Source organism: Petromyzon marinus, chromosome 80 (assembly GCF_048934315.1).
Source record: "Petromyzon marinus isolate PM22_M1 ecotype Great Lakes invasive population chromosome 80, UKy_Petmar_22M1.pri1.0, whole genome shotgun sequence".
In the NCBI taxonomy this organism is placed as follows: domain Eukaryota; kingdom Metazoa; phylum Chordata; class Hyperoartia; order Petromyzontiformes; family Petromyzontidae; genus Petromyzon; species Petromyzon marinus.
The window spans coordinates 10435150-10454122 of record NC_133746.1 but is presented as its reverse complement, the minus strand read 5'-3'; the positions used below and the strand labels follow the sequence as shown (position 1 = coordinate 10454122).

General features: G+C 55.3%; 1 pseudogene; it reads right to left on the bottom strand.

Moving 5' to 3' along the window:
* Positions 1-2264: 2264 nt before the first annotated feature.
* LOC116957676 (uncharacterized) overlaps positions 2265-18973 on the bottom strand; it is a 66165-nt pseudogene continuing 49456 nt past the window's right edge.

The window sequence follows — 18973 nt, the reverse complement described above, 5'->3', positions numbered from 1 at the left end:
TCGGTGAGCTCCTCCGCCAGGCAAGGCTGCGTTGGCTGGGCTATGTAGCCCGCATGCCCAGCCACCGCATGCCCAAACAGCTTTTGTTCGGCCGGATTGAGGGGGCTAAACGGGCGTGGCACGGGCTAGAGAAGAGATGGAGTGACGTGGTACAGGAGGACGTGGAGCTGAGTGGACTTGCCGATGACCGGTACCAGCGGTGTCAAGATCGGCCTCTGTGGAGGAGGCTCGTGAAGGATGCTATTGGACAGCGGAGGGCGGAGGGAGTGACGCTCGCAACGAGCGGAATGCCGGGTGGCTAAAGCACAGCAGTTGGCATAGTAGGGGGCACAGGTGGTGCATCAGCCACTCATCTCAGTCAGTCGACCCGTGGCACCTGGGTCTGCCCCGTGACCTCCTGCCAGCGGGCGTTCGACACTTAACGTGGCCTCAATGTGCACATAGCCTGGCACAAGCGCCGTGGTGACGTCACCGCCACATAATGGCGAATGGCGGTTGTTGCTGGTGAGTCAGTGAGTCTCTGTGTGAGTCAGTGAGTCTCTGTGCGAGTCAGTAAGTCAGTGGGTCTCTGTGCGAGTCAGTAAGTCAGTGGGTCTCTGTGTGAGTCAGTAAGTCAGTGAGTCACTGTGTGAGTCAGTAAGTCAGTGAGTCTCTGTATGTGTCAGGGAGTGTGAGTCAGTGCGTGTGTGAATCAGTGCGTCTCTGTGTGAGTCAGTGAGTCTCTGTGTGAGTCCCTAAGTCAGTGGGTCTCTATGTGAGTCAGTGAGTCTCTGTATGAGTCAGTGCGTGTGTGAATCAGTGAGTGTGTGAGTCAGTGAGTCTCTGTGTGAGTCAGTGAGTCTCTGTGTGGATCAGTGAGTGTGTGATTCAGTGAATCTCTGCGCGAGTCAGCTCAGAGTCTCACTCGAGACCTCCCCGAGTAGTAAAATACGAAGATTATAACTCCCCCTAAGGGTGTGAAACTCTTCAAAACCCTCGCCTTGATTAACATTGCTTTTGCACACTCGGTAAAAACGGGTAACAATCGCACGCCCGTCTAAAAATATACACGTAACGGTCACGGCACATTTGCGTGGCATTTGTGATGCAGTTAAAATAACTTTTTAAGAGTGTGGAAATTTTAAAAAATATTCCCCGTCGAAAGAGGGGGAAAAAAAACCCCACAAACACCACCCCCCCCCCACCCCGTAGTGTCTGAACACTCAGCCAGTGCCAGACATTCCACGTTCCCGTGGCCGGGGCAAGGACATTTCGAACAACGCTCGCTGCTGTGGAGTGGAACCGTCGGGTTGATAAGCACCAAGAGTGACGATGATGATGATGTTGGTGGTAGTGGTGATGGTGGTGGTGATGGTGGTGATAGTGGTGGTAGTAATGGTGTTGATGGTGGTGATGGTAGTGATGGTGTTGATGGTGGTGGTGGTGATGGTAGTGATGGTGTTGATGGTGGTGATGGTGGTGGTAGTGATGGTGGTGATGGTAGTGATGGTGGTTGTGGTGGTGGTGATGGTAGTTATGGTGTTGATGGTGGTGGTGATGGTGGTGGTGATGGTGGTAGTGATGGTGGTGATAGTGGTGATAGTGGTGATAGTGGTGGTGATGGTAGTGGTGGTAGTTATGGTGTTGATGGTGGTGGTGATGGTGGTGGTGGTAGTGATGGTGGTGATAGTGGTGATAGTGGTGATGGTGGTGGTGGTAGTGATGGTGGTGATAGTGGTGGTGATGGTGGTGATGGTAGTGGTGGTAGTTATGGTGGTGATGGTGGTAGTGATGGTGGTGGTGGTGATAGTGGTAGTGATACATTCTGCTACTCCTCCTCCTGCTGCTGCCGTTCCTGCTGCTGCCGTTCCTGCTGCTGCCGTTCCTGCTGCTGCTGCTCCTGCTGTTCCTGCTGCTCTTCCTGCTGCTGCTCCTCCTGCTGCTCCTCCTGCTGCTGCTCCTCTTCCTGCTGCTGCTGCTGTTCCTGCTGTTCCTGCTGCTGCCGTTCCTGCTGCTGCCGTTCCTGCTGCTGCTGTTCCTGCTGCTCCTCTTCCTGCTGCTGCTGCTCCTCCTGCTGCTGCTCCTCCTGCTGCTGCTCCTCCTGCTGCTGCTCCTCTTCCTGCTGTTCCTGCCGCTGCTGCTGCTCCTGCTGCTCCTCTTCCTGCTGCTCCTGCTGCTGCTGTTCCTGCTGCTGCTGTTCCTGCTGCTGCTGTTCCTGCTGCTGCTGTTCCTGCTGCTGCTGTTCCTGCTGCTGCTGCTGTTCCTGCTGTTCCTGCTGCTGCTGCTGCTCCTGCTGCTGCTGCTGCTCCTCCATCTCCAGGATGCGCCTCCACATGCCGTGGTTCTCCGCCAGCTGTTCCAGCAGAGGGTAGCTCACCTCTTCCTCTTCATCCTCTTCTTCATCGTCATCCTCTTCATCATCATCTGCAGCACGTGGGGGAAGGGGGGGCATGGGGGATGAGAGGTGGAGAGAAGGGGTGGGGGTAAAGAGGGGGGTCAAGGTGGGGGGGGGTGAAGGGAGGGGGGATGAGGGGGAAGGGAATGAAAGAATGATGGGGTGGGGGTGGTAATGGCGCGGGGGGTGGGGGGAGGGGGTAATGGGGGGGGGGGGAGGGAGCTGAGGGGAGGGGGAGAGGGGGGGAAGGGGAGGGGTAAGGGGGTACAAGGTCGCGAAGGGGGGATGAAGGAATTGGGGGGAACGAGGGGTGAGGGGAGGGGTGAGGCAGGAGGAGGGGTGAGGGAGGGGCGAGGCAGGAGGGGGGGGGCGAGGCAGGAGGGGGGGGGCGAGGCAGGAGGGGGGGGGCGAGGCAGGAGGGGGGGGCGAGGCAGGAGGAGGGGGGGGCGAGACAGGAGGAGGGGGGGGCAGGAGGAGGAGGGGGGGGGCGAGGCAGGAGGGGTGAGGGGGGGGGCGAGGCAGGAGGAGGAGGGGGGGGCAGGAGGAGGAGGGGGGGGCGAGGCAGGAGGAGGAGGGGGGGAGGGGGGGGTGACCACCACCGCGCCAACGCCGCCCGTCCCAGGCCTAGGCGAGCGCCAGGCCTCGGCCCTCAGATCCTTTGCCACCGAGCGACGCCTCCTCTGGTTCACCTCGTTCCCCCTCGTCCTCCCCCCCGCCTCTCCTCCCCCCCCCGCCTCCTCCTCCTCCTCCTCGTCGTGCCCCCGCCGGGCATGAGGCCCGCGCGCTGGTAGGCGGCGGCGAGGGGCGCGACGATGTGGACGATGAAGGAGTCCTGCAGCCGCGCCAACTCGGGCGCTCGCGGCTCATGAAGGAGCTCACGGGGAGGCCCAGACGAGACTCCTCGTCTCCCTGGGGGGGGGGGGGGAGTGGGGGGGAGGAGGGGGGGGAAGGGGAGGGGAGGAGGAGGTGGAGGGGTAGGAGGAGGATGGCAGAGGGGGGGAGGAGGGGGGGGAGGAGGGGAGGAGGGGGAGAGAAAGCAGAGCCATTGGTCCCTTTCATGCTCTCACCTGTGTGGGAGTCTCACCTGTGAGCTCACCTGTGTGAGTGTCTCACCTGTGAGTGTTTCACCTGTGTGAGTGTCTCACCTGTGTGGGAGTCTCACCTGTGTGAGTGTCTCACCTGTGAGTGTTTCACCTGTGTGAGTGTCTCACCTGTGGGTGTCTCACCTGAGTGTCTCACCTGTGAGTGAGAGTCTCACCTGTGTGAGTGAGTGCCTCACCTGTGTGAGTGCCTCACCTGTGTGAGTGTCTCACCTGTGGGTGTCACACCTGTGAGTGTCACCTGTGTGAGTGTCTAACCTGTGAGTCTCACCTGTGAGTGTCTCACCTGTGAGTGCCTCACCTGTGTGAGTGCCTCACCTGTGTGAGTGCCTCACCTGTGTGAGTGTCTCACCTGTGAGTGCCTCACCTGTGTGAGAGTCTCACCTGTGTGAGTGTCTCACCTGTGTGAGTGAGAGTCTCACCTGTGAGAGAGTCTCACCTGTGTGAGTGTCTCACCTGTGAGTGTCTCACCTGTGTGAGTGAGAGTCTCACCTGTGAGAGAGTCTCACCTGTGTGAGTGTCTCACCTGTGTGAGTGTCTCACCTGTGAGTGTCTCACCTGTGAGCGCCTCACCTGTGAGTGTCTTCCCTGTGTGAGTGTCTCGCCTGTGTGAGAGTCTCACCTGTGAGTGTCTCACATGTGTGAGTGTCTCACCTGTGTGAGAGTCTCACCTGTGTGAGTGTCTCACCTGTGAGTGTCTCACCTGTGAGTGTCTCACCTGTGAGCGCCTCACCTGTGAGTGTCTTCCCTGTGTGAGTGTCTCGCCTATGTGAGAGTCTCACCTGTGAGTGTCTCACCTGTGTGAGTGTCTTCCCTGTGTGAGAGTCTCACCTGTGGGTGTCTCACCTGTGAGTGTCACCTGTGAGTCTCACCTGTGAGTGTCTCATCTGTGAGCGAGTCTCACCTGTGGGTGTCTCACCTGTGTAAGTGTATCACCTGTGTGAGTCTCTCACCTGTGAGTCTCACCTGTGAGTGTCTCACCTGTGAGTGTCTCACCTGTGAGTGTGAGTGTCTCACCTGTGTGAGTGAGTGTCTCACCTGTGAGTGTCTCACCTGTGAGTGTCTCACCTGTGAGTGTCTCACCTGTGTGTGTGAGTGTCTCACCTGTGTGTGTGAGTGTCTCACCTGTGTGAGTGAGTGCCTCACCTGTGTGAGTGTCTCATCTGTGAGCGAGTCTCACCTGTGGGTGTCTCACCTGTGTAAGTGTATCACCTGTGTGAGTCTCTCACCTGTGAGTCTCACCTGTGAGTGTCTCACCTGTGAGTGTCTCACCTGTGAGTGTGAGTGTCTCACCTGTGTGAGTGAGTGTCTCACCTGTGAGTGTCTCACCTGTGAGTGGCTCACCTGTGTGTGTGAGTGTCTCACCTGTGTGAGTGAGTGTCTCACCTGTGTGAGTGTCTCACCTGTGAGTGCCTCACCTGTGGGTGTCTCACCTGTGGGCATCTCACCTGTGAGTGAGTCTCACCTGTGAGTTTCTCACCTGTGAGCGCCTCACCTGTGAGCGTCTCACCTGTGAGTGTCTCACCTGTGAGTGCCTCACCTGTGTGAGTGTCTCACCTGTGTGAGTGTCTCACCTGTGAGTGAGTCTCACCTGTGAGTGTCTCACCTGTGAGTGTATCAACTGTGAGAGAGTCTCACCTGTGAGTGCCTCGCCTGTGGGTGTCTCACCTGTGTGTGTGTCTCACCTGTGTTAGTGTCTCACCTGCGTGAGTGAGTGTCTCACCTGTGTCTCACCTGCGTGAGTGAGTCTCACCTGTGAGTGTGAGTGTCTCACCTGCGTGAGTGTCTCACCTGCGTGAGTGAGTCTCACCTGTGTGTGTGAGTGTCTCACCTGTGGGCGTCTCACCTGTGAGTGAGTCTCACCTGTGAGTGAGTCTCACCTGTGTGTGTCTCACCTGTGTTAGTGTCTCACCTGCGTGAGTGAGTGTCTCACCTGTGTCTCACCTGCGTGAGTGAGTCTCACCTGTGAGTGTGAGTGTCTCACCTGCGTGAGTGAGTGTCTCACCTGTGTGAGTGTCTCACCTGCGTGAGTGAGTCTCACCTGCGTGTGTGAGTGTCTCACCTGTGAGAGAGTCTCACCTGCGTGAGTGAGTGAGTGTCTCACCTGTGAGTGAGTCTCACCTGTGAGTGTCTCACCTGTGAGTGTCTCACCTGTGAGTGAGTCTCACCTGTATGTGTGTCTCACCTGTGAGAGAGTCTCACCTGTGAGTGAGTGTCTCACCTGTGTGAGTGTCTCACCTGCGTGAGTGAGTGTCTCACCTGTGTGAGTGCCTCACCTGCGTGAGTGAGTGTCTCACCCGTGCGAGTGTCTCACCTGCGTGAGTGAGACTCACCTGCGAGTAGAACTCTCTCGCTATGCTGTGCGTCCAGCGCAGGTGCAACGGCTGGATCTTGGTGGGGCCGCTGACGTCAGCCAGCTTGATGCACAGCTGCGACACGAGCAGGCGGTCGTTCTCACACGACCAGTCCAGACCTCCACCACCGCCACCGCCCGGACCGTCCACCACAGAGTCCGCCTGCAGAAGACGCAGATCCACCACCACCACCACCCCCCCCAAAACGCCCATCATGTAGCCTCTTAACAGATGTGTAGGGGCAAGTGCTGTGGGTGACTTGCACCTAGACACACAGACAAAGCTCCCCCCGTGTAGCCTCTTAACAGATGTGTAGGGGCAAGTGCTGTGGGTGACTTGCACCTAGACACACAGACAAAGCTCCCCCGTGTAGCCTTTGATGAACCCCACACGGTGAGTGGGTGGTGTGTGTGTAGCGTGTGTGTGTGGTGTGGGTGATGTGTGTGGTGTGGTGTGTGTAGTGTGGGTGGCGTGTCTGGGTGGTGGGTGTGGGTGGGTGGTGGGTGTGGGTGGGTAGCGTGTGGGTGCGTGGTGTGTGTAGAGTGGGTGGTGTGTGTAGTGTGTGTAATGTGTGTGGGTGGCGTGTGTGGTGTGTGTAGTGTGTGTGGGTGGCGTGTGTGGTGTGTGTATGTGGTGTGTGTGGTGTGTGTAGTGAGTGTGTAGTGTGTGTGTATGTGGTGTGTGTGTGTAGTTTGGGTGGTGTGTATGTGGTGTGTGTGTATGGTGTGTGTGTGTGTGATGTGTGTGTATGTGGTGTGTGTATGTGGTGTGTGTGTGTAGTGTGGGTGGTGTGTGTGTAGTGTGTGTGGTGTGTGTGTAGTGTGGGTGGTGTGTGTATGTGGTGTATGTGGTGTGTGTAGTGTGTGTGTAGTGTGTGTGGTGTGTGTGTAGTGTGTGTGGTGTGTGTGTAGTGTATGTAGTGTGTGTCTAGTGTGGGTGGTGTGTGTATGTGGTGTGTATGTGGTGTGTATGTGGTGTGCGTATGTGGTGTGTGTGGTGTGTTTGTAGTGTGGGTGGTGTGTGTAGTGTGTGTATGTGGTGTGTGTGTAGTGTGTGTGGTGTGTGTATGTGGTGTGTGTGGTAGTGTGGGTGGTGTGTGTATGTGGTGTGTGGTGTGTGTATGTGGTGTGTGTGATGTGTGTGTAGTGTGTGTAGTGTGTGTGGTGTGTGTATGTAGTGTGTGTGGGTGTGGTGTGTGTGTAGTGTGTGTGTGTGTGTGGTGTGTGTGATGTGTGTATGTGGTGTGTGTGGTGTGTGTATGTGGTGTGTGTGTATGGTGTGTGTATGTGGTGTGTGTGTGATGTGTGTGTATGTGGTGGTGTGTGTATGTGGTGTTTGTGTAGTGTGGGTGGTGTGTGTATGTGGGTGTGTGTGAGGTGTGTGTATGTGGTGTGTGTATGTGATGTGTGTGTAGTGTGGGTGGTGTGTGTGTGTAGGTGTATGTAGTGTGTGTGTGGTGTGTGTGTGTGTGTGTGTGGTGTGTGTATGTGGTGTGTGTGTAGTGTGGGTGGTGTGTGTATGTGGTGTGTGTGTGTGTGTGGTGTGTGTATGTAGTGTGTGTGATGTGTGTATGTGTGTGTGTGTGTAGTGTGTGTGTGGTATGTGGTGTGTGTATGTGGTGTGGTGTGTGTGTGTGTGTGTGTGTGTGTGTGTGGGTGTGTGTTGGTGTGTGTGTGTATGTGGTGTGTGTATGTGGTGTGTGTGTGTGTGTGTGTGTGGTGTGTGTATGTGTGTGTGTATGTGGTGTGTGTGTAGTGTGGGTGTGTGTATGTGGTGTGTGTATGTGGGTGTGTGTATGTGTGTGGTGTGTGTGTGTGTGTATGTGGTGTGTATGTGTGTGTGTGTGTGTGTGTAGGGTGGTGTGTGTGTGATGTGTGTGTATGTGGTGTGTGTGTGTGGTGTGTGTGGTGTGTGTATGTGGTGTGTGTTGTGTGGGTGTAGGTGGTGTGGGGGCTGGGGGGGGCTTGGGAGGGTGGTGGTGGGGGGGGGGGGGGGGGGGGGGGGGGGAAGAAGGGGGGGGGGGGGGGATGACGTGGTGTGTGTATGTGGGGTGTGTGTAGTGTGTGTGGTGTGTGTATGTGGTGTGTGTATGTAGTGTGTGTGGTGTGTGTATGTGGTGTGTGTGTGATGTGTGTGTATGTGGTGTGTGTATGTGGTGTGTGTGGGTGTGTGTATGTGGTGTGTGTGTGATGTGTGTGTATGTGGTGTGTATGTGGTGTGTATGTAGTGTGGGTGTGTGTGTATGTGGTGTGTGTGATGTGTGTGTATGTGGTGTGTGTGGTGTGTGTGTGGTGTGTGTATGTGGTGTGTGTGTAGTGTGGGTGGTGTGTATGCGGTGTGTGTGTGTAGTGTGGGTGGTGTGTGTATGTAGTGTGTGTGTGTGGTGTGTGTGTGGTGTGTGTATGTACGTGTGTGTAGTATGTGTATGTAGTGTGTGTGTGGTGTGTGGATGTGTGTATGTAGTGTGTATGTGGTGTGTGTATGTGGTGTGGGTGGATGTGTATGTGTGTGTATGTGGTGTGTATGTGGTGTGTATGTGGTGTGTGTGTAGTGTGGGTGGTGTGTGTATGTGGTGTGTGTGTGGTGTGTGTGTAGTGTGTGGTGTGTGGGTGATGTGTGTGTGTATGTGGTGTGTGTATGTGGTGTGTGTGTGTAGTAGTGTGTGTGATGTGTGTATGTGGTGTGTGTGTGTGTGTATGTGGTGTGTGTGGTCTGTGTATGTGGTGTGTGTGGTGTGTGTATGTGGTGTGTGTGATGTGTGTGGTGTGTGTGGTGTGTGTGTGGTGTGTGTATGTGGTGTGTGTGTAGTGTGCGGTGGTGTGTATGCGGTGTGTGTGTGTAGTGTGGGTGGTGTGTGTATGTAGTGTGTGTGGTGTGTGTGTGGTGTGTGTATGTAGTGTGTGTAGTATGTGTATGTAGTGTGTGTGTGGTGTGTGTGATGTGTGTATGTAGTGTGTATGTGGTGTGTGTGTATGTGGTGTGGGTGGATGTGTATGTAGTGTGTATGTGGTGTGTATGTGGTGTGTATGTGGTGTGTGTGTAGTGTGTGTGGTGTGTGTATGTGTGTGTGTGGTCTGTGTATGTGGTGTGTGTGGTGTGTGTATGTGGTGTGTGTGATGTGTGTGTATGTGGTGTGTGTGGTGTGTGTGTGGTGTGTGTATGTGGTGTGTGTGTAGTGTGGGTGGTGTGTATGCGGTGTGTGTGTGTAGTGTGTGTGGTGTGTGTATGTAGTGTGTGTGTGTGGTGTGTGTGTGGTGTGTGTATGTAGTGTGTGTATGTATGTGTATGTAGTGTGTGTGTGTGTGTGTGATGTGTGTATGTAGTGTGTATGTGGTGTGTGTATGTGGTGTGGGTGGATGTGTATGTAGTGTGTATGTGGTGTGTATGTGGTGTGTATGTGGTGTGTGTGTAGTGTGGGTGGTGTGTGTATGTGGTGTGTGTGTGGTGTGTGTGTAGTGTGTGGTGTGTGGGTGATGTGTGTGTGTATGTGGTGTGTGTATGTGGTGTGTGTGTGTAGTGTGTGTGATGTGTGTATGTGGTGTGTGTGATGTGTGTATGTGGTGTGTGTGGTCTGTGTATGTGGTGTGTGTGGTGTGTGTATGTAGTGTGTATGTGGTGTGTGTATGTGGTGTGTGTGTAGTGTGGGTGGTGTGTGTGTAGTGTGTGTAGTGTGTGTATGTAGTGTGTGTGTGGTGTGTGTGTAGTGTGTGTGATGTGTGTATGTGATGTGTGTGTATGTGTGTATGTGGTGTGTGTGGTCTGTGTGTAGTATGTGTGTGATGTGTGCGTGTATGTGGTGTGTGTATGTGGTGTGTGTGCATGTGTGTGTATGTGGTGTGTGTGGTGTGTGTGTGTGGTGTGTGTGTGGTGTGTGTATGTGGTGTGTGTGTAGTGTGGGTGTGTGTATGCGGTGTGTGTGTGTAGTGTGGGTGGTGTGTGTATGTAGTGTGTGTGTGTGGTGTGTGTGTGGTGTGTGTATGTAGTATGTGTAGTATGTGTATGTAGTGTGTGTGTGGTGTGTGTGCATGTGTGTATGTAGTGTGTATGTGGTGTGTGTATGTGGTGTGGGTGGATGTGTATGTAGTGTGTATGCGGTGTGTTTATGTTGTGTGTGTGTAGTGTGGGTGGTGTGTGTATGTGGTGTGTGTGTGGTGTGTGTGTGGTGTGTGTGTAGTGTGTGGTGTGTGGGTGATGTGTGTGTGTATGTGGTGTGTGTATGTGGTGTGTGTGTGTAGTGTGTGTGATGTGTGTATGTGGTGTGTGTGATGTGTGTATGTGGTGTGTGTGGTGTGTGTATGTGGTGTGTGTGGTGTGTGTATGTAGTGTGTATGTGGTGTGTGTATGTGGTGTGTGTGTGTAGTGTGGGTGGTGTGTGTGTAGTGTGTGTAGTGTGTGTATGTAGTGTGTGTATGTAGTGTGTGTGTGGTGTGTGTGTAGTGTGTGTGATGTGTGTATGTGATGTGTGTGTATGTGTGTATGTGGGTGTGTGTGTCTGTGTGTAGTATGTGTGTGATGTGTGTGTGTATGTGATGTGTGTATGTGGTGTGTGTGTGTGTATATATGTGGTGTGTGTATGTGGTGTGTATGTGGTGTATGTGGTGTGTGTATGTGTGGTGTGTGTATGTGGTGTGTGTATGTGGTGTGTGTATGTAGCGTGTATGTGGTGTGTATGTGGTGTGTGTGATGTGTGTATGTGGTGTGTGTGTGTGATGTGTGTATGTGTGTGTGTGTGTGTGGTGTGTGTATGTAGTGTGTATGTGGTGTGTGTATGTGGTGTGTGTGATGTGTGTATGTGGTGTGTGTATGTGGTGTGTGTGATGTGTGTATGTGGTGTGTGTGGTGTGTGTATGTGGTGTGTGTAGTGTGTGCGGTGTGTATGTGGTGTGTGTGTATGTGTGTGAGTGATGTGTGTATGTGGTGTGTGTGTAAGTGTGTGTATGTGGTTGTGTGTGTAGTGTGTGTATGTGATGTGTGTGATGTGTGTATGTGTGTGTGTAGTGGTGTGTGTATGTGGTGTCTGTATGTGTGTGCGGTGTGTATGTGGTGTGTGTGGTGTGTGTATGTGGGTGGGTGATGTGTGTATGTGGTGTGTGTGTAGTGTGTGTGGTGTGTGTATGTGATGTGTGTGATGTGTGTATGTGGTGTGTGTAGTGTGTGCGGTGTGTATGTGGTGTGTGTGGTGTGTGTATGTGGTGTGGGTGATGTGTGTATGTGTGTGTGTAATGTGTGTGGTGTGTGTATGTGGTGTGTGTGATGTGTGTATGTGGTGTTGTGGTGTGTGTATGTGGTGTGTGTGTAGTGTGTGCGGTGTGTATGTGTGTGTGTGTGGTGTATGTGTGTATGTGGTGTGTGTGATGTGTGTATGTGGTGTGTGTGTAATGTGTGTGGTGTGTGTATGTGGTGTGTGTGATGTGTGTATGTAGTGTGTGTGATGTGTGTATGTGGTGTGGGTGATGTGTGTATGTGGTGTGTGTGTATGTGTGTATGTGGTGTGTGTATGAGGTGTGTGTGTGATGTGTGTATGTAGTGTGTGTGATGTGGGTGATGTGTGTATGCGGAGTGTGTAATGTGTTGTGATGTGTGTATATAGTGTGTGTGTGATGTGTGTATGTGGTGTGGGTGATGTGTGTATGAGGTGTGTGTGTGATGTGTGTATGTGTGTGTGTGATGTGGGTGATGTGTGTATGTAGTGTGTGTGATGTGGGTGATGTGTGTATGTAGTGTGTGTGATGTGGGTGATGTGTGTATGTGGTGTGTGTGTATGTGTGTATGTGGCGTGTGTGTGGTCTGTGCGCGTCCCCCGCACCCTGGCGGCGAGGTCCCCGAGGAACTCGAAGTGCCGCTTGAGGTCCGTGGCCAGCACGGCCTCCACCACGAGGAAGCGCACGCGGCGGAACTCGGTGCGCTCCAGGCCGCCCAGGAAGTTTACGCCCGGCAGCGATAGCAGCAGACGCCAGGCGGCTGAGGCGTGGTGGTTCTCCAGCACGGAGCGGTCGTTGTACAGCAACGCCTGGGGGGGGGGGGGGGGTGGTGATGGTGGTGATGATGGTGTAGGTGGTGATGGTGGTGGTGGTGATGGTGTAGGTGGTGATGGTGGTGATGGTGGTGTAGGTGGTGATGGTGGTGGTGGTGTAGGTGGTGATGGTGGTGGTGATGATGGTGGTGTAGGTGATGGTGGTGGTGGTGGTGATGATGATGGTGGTGGTGTAGGTGGTGTAGGTGGTGATGGTGGTGGTGTAGGTGGTGTAGGTGGTGATGGTGGTGATGGTGGTGATGGTGGTGTAGGTGGTGATGGTGGTGGTGTAGGTGGTGATGGTGGTGGTGATGATGATGATGGTGGTGTAGGTGATGGTGGTGGTGATGGTGGTGGTGATGATGGTGGTGGTGTAGGTGGTGTAGGTGGTGATGGTGGTGGTGTAGGTGATGTAGGTGGTGATGGTGATGGTGGTGATGATGATGGTGGTGTAGGTGGTGGTGATGGTGTAGGTGGTGGTGGTGATGGTGGTGGTGATGGTGGTGATGGTGGTGTAGGTGGTGGTGGTGGTGATGGTGGTGTAGGTGGTGGTGATGGTGGTGATGGTGGTGTAGGTGATGGTGGTGGTGTAGGTGGTGGTGGTGATGATGGTGGTGTAGGTGATGGTGGTGGTGGTGGTGGTGATGATGATGGTGGTGGTGTAGGTGGTGTAGGTGGTGATGGTGGTGTAGGTGGTGGTGTAGGTGGTGGTGGTGATGGTCGTGGTGGTGGTGATGGTGGTGATGGTGGTGATGGTAGTGGTGATGGTGGTGATGGTGGTGATGATGGTGGTGTAGGTGGTGATGATGATGGTGGTGTAGGTGGTGGTGATGGTGGTGTAGGTGGTGGTAATGGTGATGGTGGTGTAGGTGGTGGTGGTGGTGTAGGTGGTGATGGTGGTGGTGTAGGTGGTGGTGATGGTGTAGGTGGTGATGGTGTAGGTGGTGGTGGTGGTGTAGGTGGTGGTGGTGATGGTGGTGTAGGTGGCGGTGTAGGTGGTGGTGGTGATGATGGTGTAGGTGGTGGTGTAGGTGGTGATGGTGGTGATGGTGGTGTAGGTGGTGGTGGTGATGGTGGTGCAGGTGGTGGTGTAGGTGGTGGTGTAGGTGGTGGTGGTGGTGTAGGTGATGATGGTGGTGTAGGTGATGGTGGTGGTGCGCTCTGTCTCACCTCATCCCTTACCCCAACTCACCCCACACCTCACCCTAGCGTCCCCTCCCCCCACACCTCACCCTAGCGTCCCCTCCCCCCACACCTCACCCTAGCGTCCCCTCCCCCCACACCTCACCCTAGCGCCCCCCCCCACGCCTCACCCTAGCGCCCCCCCCCCACGCCTCACCCTAGCGTCCCCTCCCACGCCTCACCGTAGCGCCCCCTCCCACGCCTCACCCTAGCGTCCCCTCCCTCCCCCACGCCTCACCCTAGCGTCCCCTCCCACGCCTCACCCTAGCGTCCCCTCCCACGCCTCACCCTAGCGTTCCCTCCCTCCCCCACGCCTCACCCTAGCGCCACCTCCCCCCACGCCTCACCCTAGCGCCCCCTCCCCCCACGCCTCACCCTAGCGTCCCCTCCCCCCACGCCTCACCCTAGCGCCCCCTCCCCCCACGCCTCACCCTAGCGTCCCCTCCCCCCACACCTCACCCTAGCGTCCCCTCCCACGCCTCACCCTAGCGCCCCCTCCCACGCCTCACCCTAGCGTCCCCTCCCACGCCTCACCCTAGCGTCCCCTCCCTCCCCCCACGCCTCACCCTAGCGTCCCCTCCCTCCCCCCACGCCTCACCCTAGCGTCCCCTCCCTCCCCCACGCCTCACCCTAGCGTCCCCTCCCTCCCCCACGCCTCACCCTAGCGTCCCCTCCCTCCCCCACGCCTCACCCTAGCGTCCCCTCCCTCCCCCACGCCTCACCCTGGCGTCCCCTCCCCCCACACCTCACCCTAGCGTCCCCTCCCCCCACGCCTCACCCTAGCGTCCCTCCCCCCACACCTCACCCTAGCGTCTCCTCCCATGCCTCACCCTAGCGCCCCCTCCCACACCTCACCCTAGCGCCCCCTCCCACACCTCACCCTAGCGTCCCCTCCCACGCCTCACCCTAGCGTCCCCTCCCTCCCCCCACGCCTCACCCTAGCGTCCCCTCCCTCCCCCCACGCCTCACCCTAGCGTCCCCTCCCTCCCCCACGCCTCACCCTAGCGTCCCCTCCCTCCCCCACGCCTCACCCTAGCGTCCCCTCCCTCCCCCACGCCTCACCCTAGCGTCCCCTCCCTCCCCCACGCCTCACCCTAGCGTCCCCTCCCTCCCCCACGCCTCACCCTAGCGTCCCCTCCCCTCCCCCACGCCTCACCCTAGCGTCCCCTCCCTCCCCCACGCCTCACCCTGGCGTCCCCTCCCCCCACACCTCACCCTAGCGTCCCTCCCCCCACACCTCACCCTAGCGTCTCCTCCCATGCCTCACCCTAGCGCCCCCTCCCACGTCTCACCCTAGCGTCTCCCCACATGCCTCACCCTAGCGTTCCCTCCCTCCCCCACGCCTCACCCTAGCGTCCCCCGTCTCGACGAGGAAGGCGTTGCTCCTTCCCGGGTGGTCGTAGTCGTGGATCGCCGCCGCCACGAACAGCGCCAGCAGCTCCAGCGCCGGCATCGCTGACGCCAGCGCCGCGGCACCGCCGGCCATCGCCGCGCCGGCCCTGCTGGCGTGGCGGCGGCGTTGGGAGGGCTGGCGGCACCAGCGGTGATCCCGCTGTCCGAGTCTGCAGGTTACGCAGAGTGCGCAGAGTACACACACACACTGCAGAGTACACACACACTGCAGAGTACACACACACACTGCAGAGTACACACACACACTGCAGAGTACACACACACACACTGCAGAGTACACACACACACACACTGCAGAGTACACACACACACACTGCAGAGTACACACACACACACTGCAGAGTACACACACACACACTGCAGAGTACACACACACACTGCAGAGTACACACACACACACTGCAGAGTACACACACACACACACTGCAGAGTACACACACACACACACTGCAGAGTACACACACACACTGCAGAGTACACACACACACTGCAGAGTACACACACACACACTGCAAAGTACACACACACACACACACTGCAGAGTACACACACACACTGCAGAGTACACACACACACACTGCAGAGTACACACACACTGCAGAGTACACACACACACACTGCAGAGTACACACACACTGCAGAGTACACACACACACTGCAGAGTACACACACACACTGCAGAGTACACACACACACTGCAGAGTACACACACACACACTGCAGAGTACACACACACACTGCAGTGTACACACACACACACTGCAGAGTACACACACACACTGCAGTGTACACACACACACACACTGCAGAGTACACACACACACTGCAGTGTACACACACACACTGCAGAGTACACACACACTGCAGAGTATACAAACACACTGCAGAGTACACACACACACACTGCAGTGTACACACACACACACACTGCAGAGTACACACACACTGCAGAGTACACACACACTGCAGAGTACACACACACACACACACTGCAGAGTACACACACTGCAGAGTACACACATACACTGCAGAGTACACACACACTGCAGAGTATACACACACACACTGCAGAGTACACACACACACTGCAGAGTACACACACACACTGCAGAGTACACACACACACTGCAGAGTACACACACACACTGCAGAGTACACACACACACACTGCAGAGTACACACACACACACTGCAGAGTACACACACACACTGCAGAGTACACACACACACACTGCAGAGTACACACACACACTGCAGAGTACACACACACACACTGCAAAGTACACACACACTGCAGAGTACACACACACACTGCAGAGTACACACACACACACTGCAGAGTACACACACACTGCAGAGTACACACACACACACTGCAGAGTACACACACACTGCAGAGTACACACACACACTGCAGAGTACACACACACACTGCAGAGTACACACACACACACTGCAGAGTACACACACACACTGCAGAGTACACACACACACACTGCAGAGTACACACACACACTGCAGTGTACACACACACACACACTGCAGAGTACACACACACACTGCAGTGTACACACACACACTGCAGAGTACACACACACTGCAGAGTATACACACACACTGCAGAGTACACACACACTGCAGTGTACACACACACACACACTGCAGTGTACACACACACACACACTGCAGAGTACACACACACTGCAGAGTACACACACACACACACTGCAGAGTACACACACACACACTGCAGAGTACACACACACACTGCAGAGTACACACACACTGCAGAGTATACACACACACTGCAGAGTACACACACACACTGCAGAGTACACACACACACTGCAGAGTACACACACACACTGCAGAGTACACACACACACACTGCAGAGTACACACACACACACTGCAGAGTACACACACACACTGCAGAGTACACACACACACACTGCAGAGTACACACACACACACTGCAGAGTACACACACACACACACTGCAGAGTACACACACACACACACTGCAGAGTACACACACACTGCAGAGTACACACACACACTGCAGAGTACACACACACACACTGCAGAGTACACACACACACTGCAGAGTACACACACACACTGCAGAGTACACACACACACACTGCAGAGTACACACACACACACTGCAGAGTACACACACACACACTGCAGAGTACACACACACACTGCAGAGTATACACACACACACACACTGCAGAGTACACACACACTGCAGAGTACACACACACACACTGCAGAGTACACACACTGCAGAGTACACACACACACTGCAGAGTACACACACACACACACACTACAGAGTACACACACACACACACTGCAGAGTACACACACACACACACTGCAGAGTACACACACACACACACTGCAGAGTACACACACACACTGCAGAGTGCACACACACTGCAGAGTACACACACACACACACTGCAGAGTACACACACACACACTGCAGAGTCCACACACACACACACACTATAGAGTACACACACACACTGCAGAGTACACACACACACACACTGCAGAGTACACACACACTGCAGAGTGCACACACACACACACTGCAGAGTGCACACACACACACTGCAGAGTACACACACACACTGCAGAGTACACACACACTGCAGAGTACACACACACACACACACTGCAGAGTACACACACACACTGCAGAGTACACACACACACTGCAGAGTACACACACACTGCAGAGTACACACACACTGCAGAGTACACACACACACACACTGCAGAGTACACACACACTGCAGAGTACACACACACACTGCAGAGTACACACACACACACACACTGCAGAGTACACACACACACACTGCAGAGTACACACACACACTGCACACACACTGCAGAGTACACACACACACACTGCAGAGTACACACACACACTGCAGAGTGCGTGTGTGCGTGTGTGTGGAGGTGGTCCGACAAAAACAACTCCCTGACTCCTCGTTGGTGCCGGACGGCAACGCTGTGGTGGGCAGTGCCATGGGGGGAAGGCAAATTCCGATTGGCCATTCCCCCTCATGGCGTTTGTAACCACCAGAGCAGTCAAATGGGGGCTCTGGACGGGTGCGAGGGGCTGGTAAACGCTCCACCTTCAATTAATTACAACTCCACCACAAAATACAACTCTAATTAAGCTTGTGCCGGAGGCCCCGGGGGGGACAGGCGTCTATGACGTCTCCTGGCCAAACCCCGTTCGGTGGAGCCAGGAGATTGAATCTCTACCCTCGGGGCTCCTTCAGAAACAGCAGAAAGCCACTGCGGGTGGCCACGTGGAATGTTCGAACGCTCACTGCAGAGGAGAGGCTGCCACAGCTCTGTCGGGAGCTGGACCGGTACCGCCTGGATCTCTGTGGCATTCAGGAGGTCCGGTGGACCCGCTCTGGCTCCTGCCACCATGAGGGGTGGACAGTCCTCTACTCGGGGCAGGAGACTGCCAAACAACAAGGAGTGGCTCTTCTTCTGAACAACATAATGAAGGGGGCGTGGGAGCGTAGCGGTGAGGTGTGGGAAGCTGTAAGCCCCAGGCTACTTTGGGCTCGCCTTCCCATCAACCAGAAGCGAGGAGTGGTGGTGGTTACTTATGCCCCCACTGAAGACGAACATCCGTGGAGGGATGCAGGCAAGGTCGATGAGTCAGATGCCTTCTTTGACCTCCTGTCACAGGTGCTGGCTAAAGTGGCCCCTCGGGATAGAGTCATCTTGTTGGGCGATTTCAATGCCCGAGTTGGTCATGATGCTGGGACCTGGTCTGGAGTGATTGGAAAGCATGGGCCAGATCAGCTAAATAACAACAGTATGAGGCTGCTAGATTTCTGCGGGACTACATAGTGATGGAACAGTGGATGCGGGCCCATGTCCTTGAAACCAGGACCTACCATGGAGCTGATCTATCCACTGACCATCGACTTGTCATCTGTAAGATGCGACTGCCATTCTTCCACTCCAGTGGTGGGTGTACACCCAGGACCTCATTTAAACCCACAGTGGCCTGGTCTCAGCTAGCTGATGAAAGTTGCAAGTGAGAATTTCATCATCGCTTGCAGCTGGGGTTGGCATCGTCCCCCACTCCTGATGTCGAGGGGAAATGGGCGAGGTTTAGGACTGTGGCTCATGCAGCTGCAATGGCTGCATTGGGTATGCGGTCCAGACCTCCCCAGAGACCCTGGCTGACAGGAGGTGTTCAGTCTGACTTTGAAAAACCGACAGGCCCACTCTAATCATCTACAGCATCCCACGTCAGAGAATGAGGAGGCTTATGCAGCCTTTGCTCGGCGGTTCGGAGAGCCGTGAGGCGCTGCAAGGATGGATGGTGGTCATGGGTTGCTGAGAAGATGGAATCTGCCTCAATGGCCCGTGATCACAAATCGCTCTTGAACTCCATCAAAAAAGTAACTTGCAGCGCCACACCTATTACCATCATTAGGGGAAAAAAACGGTGATCCAATCTCTAACCCCCAGGAACAGGTTT